This window comes from Pristiophorus japonicus, chromosome 18, assembly GCF_044704955.1.
Source record: "Pristiophorus japonicus isolate sPriJap1 chromosome 18, sPriJap1.hap1, whole genome shotgun sequence".
In the NCBI taxonomy this organism is placed as follows: Eukaryota; Metazoa; Chordata; class Chondrichthyes; family Pristiophoridae; genus Pristiophorus; species Pristiophorus japonicus.
Window position 1 is genome coordinate 49498693 of NC_091994.1, and position 7252 is coordinate 49505944.

Sequence of the window (7252 nt, forward strand, 5' to 3'; positions counted from 1 at the left end):
GTTAGTTGCTGATTAATTTTTACTGGCTCTGCGTAAGTTTGTGAAAGTGTTTGGAGCTTTCTAGAGCTGTTTAAAGTTTGTGAGGCGACAGGGAGTGGTGCTGCAAGTGGAGACGGCCTTGTTTCTGATTTCAAGGGATCTGATCAGACCACTTGCTCCTAGTCATGGGTGCTGTAGTAGTCATCACACTTGGTCTGCAGCATGACAGGGAAATGGAGCAGAGGCAGCAAAGAAGAGGACAAGCTGCTGGCAGAGGGAGGAGGAGGGGGAGAAGGGCTGTCAGCAGGAGGCCTTACCCACCTAGGGTCTTCCAAGAGTAATTCTCGTACTTTAGCCTGAGCCAGGGGCAGTGTGTGAAGCGCCTGTGATTTCCAAAGGAAATGCTCACAGGACTCTGCCACCTCTTGACCTGCAGCTCCACACCAGGGCAAGGACAGCGCTGCTAGGGGCTGTGAAGGTGACCGTGGCCCGGAATTTCTTCACATCGGGATCCTTGCAGGCTGCAGCAGGCGACATCTGTAACACCTCCTAGCTCGCCGTGCACTGCTGCATAAGAGAGGTGACAGGCGCTCGTTATACCAGGAGGGAGGAGTTCATTATCTTCTCACTGACCACAGATAAGGAGGCGGAGCGTGCACGTGGCTTTACCAGGATCACCAGCTTCCCCATGGTCCAGAGCCCCAATAACTAAATGCACCTGGCTTTGCGGGTGCCGCATCTAAATGCTGAGATGTCCCACAACTGCAAAGGTTACCCAGGGCAGCACCTCAGCATTCCTAGTTACTTGTTGCAGGACAGATTGCTGGACTGATGTGACACTCTGCAAACCCCTTTCCACACTGATAAACGCAGCCATGATGGCAGCAGTCTGAGCTTGTGTGGAAGCAAGCTGATCCTTCATGAGAGCAGTCTGAGCTTGTATGATAGAAGTCTGAGCTTTCACTGCAACACTCAGACCTTGGGCGGCTTCTGCATGTGCTACAATAGAAGCTGAGGCATCAGCCATCCGAAGCTGCATGATGGTTGAGTCCACGTGCTCTAATGGAGTTGCCCATCACGTCCATGCTGGAAATTGTGGGCTGCAAGCTCTGCGTAAAGCCCTGTGCAAGGTCGGTGCCTGATTCCTCCATGCTCCTTGACATTGGACTCAGGCTTTTTGGCAGGCCTGCCAATGCACCAAGGATTTCATTGTGCATCGGGGCCGCTGCCACCTCCTGACTGTTCCGCTGCGTAAGTCCGCCGGCCATCGATGGGCCTCCCGCTTCTCGCCCACAGCGCCCCGCCGGCCCGCACCCCAGCAATGAGCCCGCACCTGTAACTTTGAGTGGCGGATTACATAGTCATACACAGATAATGTTAGTGCCTATTATGTATTGATGTGTGTATCATCCTGGTACCTTAAATGTAATATAAGCACAATGGTACACCACATAGGGTGCTGTGGTGGGAAACCTGGAAGTACCTGCAACAGGCAACACACCTGAGAGGCACTCTGGTGCTGAACAATAAAGGATGAAGGTCACAGCAGTTAGATTAACACCAGACCGTGTGGAGTCAGTGATTTGTGTGCTACATACACCACATTGGCGACAAGGAAGCGGACGAACTCCACGCAACCATGGTTACTCTGGGCTCGTTAAAGGATTTTACCATGGGCAATGATTGGGAGGCCTTTATGGAAAGGCTCGAGTACTACTTCACAGCAAATGACCTGACGGAGGACACGGACGCAATGAGAGATAAGTGTAAGGCGATATTGCTCTCCAGTTGTGGAGATGAGGTTTACTGTCTCGTCAGGGATTTGCTGGCATCCGGGAGCACCAGGGACAAGTCATACGAGGAGCTGACTGAACTCATTCGTGACCAGTTGAAACCGAAGGAGAGCATCCTCATGGCCAGATACAAATTTACCATCACTGCAGACCTGAGGGCCAGGATGTCACCAAATATGCTGCGGACCTCAAGAGACTCGCGGCGCCGTGTGATTTTGGCGCACACCTCGACGAGGCATTACGGGACGTATCATTATGGGGATTGGCCACAAGGGCCTCCTTCACAAGTTGTTAGCCACGGAACCCACAGTCACTCTGACAAAGGCCAACGCCATCAGCCGGGAACATATGACCTCAACTTGCAGCACCAAGCAACTAATCCACACAGTCTCGAACCCGGCAGGCACTGTCCACAGGATAGCGCCCACCACAGACAAAACTGCAGAACGTGGCTCTGCCCGGGGCAGAGAGCATGGACCTCGGGGTCCTGGAACTCAGAGTCCGCTGAGGGGGGCCAATCAAGCAGCACCATGCTGGCGCTGTGGAGGAAGCCATGGGGCTCACCGGTGCAGATTTGCGGAGTACACGTGCAATACCTGCCACACGAAAGGCCACCTTCAGCGTATGTGTAAAAGAAATCGGATTCACCATGTGGCTGAGGAAATGGGGGATGATCCACCATCCAGCGAGGAGCAGGCAGAAGATGATGAGGTGCTTGGACTGTATACCTGTACCGACGATTCGCCCCCAGTGATAAGGGAAGTAAAAATCAACGGAGTCCCTGTGAGTATGGAAGTGGACACGGGCTTGGGTCCGTCGTTGATGAGTCGGAGAACTTTTGATAAACTGTGGATTAACCCAGCTGCACGACCCAAGCTGGTCCCGGTACCTGGTCCCGGTACCTACACCAGGGAACTAATACCTGTTATTGGCAGAGCGATGGTGCAGGTATCCCACGGGGACAAAACGCACGGTTTACCTTTGTGGGTCATTGCAGGCGATGGGCCGACACTCCTCGGCCGGAGGTGGATGGGGACGGTCCGTGGGAACTGGGAAGACTTCACCACTCCACAGGCTGCTGCTCCCCGGGGTGCTGCCATGCCCCGGGTCCCCAGAGAGCAGCGCCGACCGAGCTGGAGCTGCAGCCTCAATCCACCCATAGGCAAGCAGAGCAAGCCCCAGGCCTGGACCTCACACAGAGATCCTGCAGCCTCAGCCCCCACAGGCAAGCAGCCCTGCAGAGAGGGGCCTAGTCGGGGGGCGGGGGTGAGCCGGCGGGGCACTGCGGGTGGGGTGCGAGGGATCCAGGATGGCCAGCGGATCGAAGCGGCCCACGCAGAGGGAGAGTCGGGCGGCGGCAGCAGCTGGAGGTCGGCGGCCATGGCGGCCGCAGGGGAGGCCAATACGGAGGCCGCGGGGGAGGCGGCAAGTGCGGCCGCTGGAGAGGCCACGACGGCAGCAGGGGAGGTGGCTACGGTGGCCGCCGGAGAAGCGACGATGACGGCCTCAGGAGAGGCGGCAAGTCAGGTGGCAGTGGAGGGGAGCGGAGGCTGCGGCAGCGGAGGGCATCCGGAGCGGCGGAGAGCAAGATGGTGGCGGCCTCGGTCCAGAGCAGCAGAGCATCAACGATGCCGGCGCCCAAGGAGAAGCCTCGTGGAATCCTCCTGCATCAAAGGTGGCGCCTTAAAAATGAAATGCACCCGGGAGTCTTAAAAGGGCCTTACCACAAAGGACTTCCGTAAGGCAGAGCGAGTCTAAAATTAGCTATGTTAATGTGAGATGGCGAATTTATAATAAGAACTAACATTTTAATGCTGAATGGCCACTGTATTTGTGTAAAATAATGGATATGAAGTACAATTAATGATAAGAGCTAACAAGGAAATCAGGGATCCGTTACCAGTCAATAATAGTTAATGTACCAGATAACATGTACCATACTAACGCACTGTCTATGCCTACCTGCCTTCCGTTGGACAAGTGTGATGTTATGTATTGATGTGTGTATCGTCGTCCTGCGTCCTGGTGAGGGGGGAAGTGAGATGTTATGTATTGATGTACGTATCGTCCTGGTACCTTAAATGTAATATAAGCACAATGGTACACCACAGAGGGCGCTGTGGTGGGAAACCTGGAAGTACCTGCAACAGACAATATAAAAGGCTGACCACCACATCTGAGAGGCACTCTGGAGCTGAACAATAAAGGACAAAGATCACAGCAGTTAGATTAACACCAGACCATGTGGAGTCAGTGATTTGTGTGCTACATACACCACAGTGCCCATCTTTGGATGCGGGACGAAGCATTGGTGTTAATACCTTTGCTTTCTGAGAACAGCGAAATGAGCGGTTTGTGGTCGGTTTCGAGCTCGAACCAGAGAACAAATAGGTATTGGTGCATTTTCTTAACCCCGTATATGCATGCTAAAGCTTCTTTCTCAACCATACTGTAGGCTCTTTCAGCCTTAGATAAACTTCTGGGTGCATATGCAACCGGTTGCAGTTTGCCCGACACATTGGCTTGCTGTAACACACAACCGACCCCGTACGAAGATGCATCACAAGCTCGTACTAAATGTTTACATGGGTCATACAATATAAGTAACTTGTTAGAACATAGCAGGTTTCTGGCCTTATTAATGGCTGTCTCTTGAGCTTTACCCAAACCCAGTCGTCACTCTTGCGCAGCAATAAATGCAACGGTTCCAGCAAAGTGCTCAACCCCAGAAGAAAGTTACCAAAATAGTTGAGGAGTCCCAAGAATGAACGCAGCTCCATCACATTCTGTGGTCTGGGTGCATTCTTGATGGCCTCCATCTTGGAGTTAGTGGGTCTGATGCCGTCCGCCGCAATCTTTCTCCCCAGAAATTCGACCTCTGGCGCCAGGAAAACACACTTGGAGCATTCCAGCCTGAGTCCCACTCTGTCCTGTCGCTTTAGAACCTCTTCCAGGTTGTGCAAGTGTTCGGTGGTGATCAGGATGTCGTTTTGAAACATGACGGTGCGCGTAACCGATTTCAGCAGACTCTGCATGTTCCTCTGGAAGATGGCCGCAGCCGAGCAAAATGCAAAAGGGCATCTGCGGTATATGAACAGTACCTTGTGCATGTTAATGCACGTCAATTCTTTCGAAGGTTCAGCTAGTTCCTGTGTCATGTAAGCAGAGGTTAGTTCCAGCTTGGTGAACGACTTCCCCCCTGCTAGTATTGTGAACAGGTCATCTGCTTTGGGTAGTGGGTACTGGTCCTGTAACGGGATTCGGATGATCGTTACCTTGTAGTCTCCGCAGATTCTGACCATCCCATCGCTTTTCAACACCGGAACAATTGGACTGGCCCACTCGTTGAACTCAACTGTTGAGATGATCCCCTCTCGTTGAAGTCTGTCCAGCTCGATCTCGATTTTCTCTCGCATCATATATGGAACCGCTCGGACCTTGTGATGAATGGGTTGTGCATCAGGGACTAGATGGATCTGCGCTTTTGCACCTGTGAAGTTGCCGATGCCTGGCTCAAATAACGATGGGAATTTGTTTATCACTTGGGTGCACGAGGCGCCATCCACTGAAGATAGCGCTTTGATGTCGTCCCAGTTCCATCAGATCTTTCCTAGCCAGCTTCTGCCGAACAGCATTGGGCCATTGCCTGGTACAATCCATAGTGATAAATCATGCACGGTTCCATCGTACGATACCTTCACTGCTGCACTGCCAATGACTGGTATGAGCTCTTTGGTGTAAGTGCGCAGCTTGGTGTGAATCGGGCTTAGTTTTGGCCTTTGTGCCTTGTTGCCCCACAGTTTTTCAAAAGCCTTCTGTCTCATAATTGACTGACTCGCCCCTGTGTCTAATTCCATGGAAACTGGAATGCCGTTTAATTTGACTTTCAGCATTGGTGGTGAAGGTGTGTATCCTCTTCAGCCTCGGGTTGAGTTGTCTCTCTTATTCGTTCAGCATGATCCACGCCGGATCGGTCATTTTCTGCCGACTCTGCCACATGGTGAGTCGCAGTACGTTTGCACATTCACTGGAGGTGCCCCATTGTTCCACAACCCTTGCAAACGTAGTGCTTGAATCGACATTGATGGGCCCGATGATTACCCCTGCAGCGCCAATATGGTATTACTGGATTCGCATTCACGCCCCGCAGCGGACTCTAGGTCTGGCCTCTGCAGGCCTGTCTGCCCTGCCATTTACAGTTCTGCCTGCTGAAGGCATTATTTTATGCACAATACTTGCCAGTGAGCTTCGATGCTGCAAAGATATCTATTTAGTGTTATCGTGCATGGACATGAAAGCCTAGGCTCTCGTGATGGCCTTGCTCAGATCTAGGGATTCAGCAGATAGCAGTTTGCGAAGAATGACCACGTGGCCGATTCCAAGCACGAAAAAGTCCCGTAACATTTCCCCCCAAAATCCATCAAATACGCACGGTCCTGCAAGGCGTCTTAGGTCAGCGACATAGCTCGCTACGTTCTGGCCCTCGGAGCGGTGGTGCATGTAAAAGCGATACCTGGCCATTAAAATGCTCTCCTTCGGCTTGAGGTGTTCCCAAACCAGCGTGCACAATTCTGCATATGTCTTCTCAGTTGGTTTCGTCGGTGCTAGCAGATTTTTGATGAGGCCATATATCGTGGACCCACAAACGGTGAGGAGAATCGCCCTGCGCTTGATCGTGGTCTCTTCCGTATCCAGCTCGTTGGCCATAAAGTACTGGTCAAGACACTCAACGAAGGCTTCCCAATCATCACCCTCAACAAATCTCTCAAGAATACCAACAGCAGCCATAACCGCGTGAAAGTTTGTGATCTGTTACTTGTCGCCAATTGTTATGTTCAGAATAACTCCACATGGCTGTATACTGTAAGTTCAAACTGTTGTGACCTTGATCTCTTTAATGTAACTCCAAAGTGAGGAAGCAGCATAGTAGACTGCCTTTTATACCTGCTTGCCCAGGCTGTGCAGGTGACCCTTGGGTCTCCAACAGGTGCGCCCCCTGGTGGCAAGTCTTACACCTTAGTAAAGTTTACATACATAACAGAAATTACATGCAGTGTCAGTATTGAGCTGCTGGCTGGGAGTGTGAAATCGAGTGGCTGTACTCTATTTTCATCATCAGTGCCTCATGCTCCTCTATCCATACCTGGCCAGGTGGCAGTTCTTGGCCACCTGAAAGGAGAAAGGCACAAGGGTAAGGTTGTGGTGAGGGGAGGCAGGGGGAAACAAGAGGTGCAGGCTTACACCATGTGTAGCTTGTAAATCAGAAAAGATTGTGGGATGAGGGGAAATGGGAAGTGAGAAGAAGGATTACGTATAAGGATACCGGCATCTTGAATTCCTTAGTCCCACCGCTGGTCACAGCTCAGCAATGCCCCTCCCAATAATGGCTGGCACCGTCTCCTCCAAGGGGGACATGTTATGCAGGCGTGCCTGTCGCCAGTCGGCTAGGACATGCTGGCGCCGGTTGTAAGCCACCTAAA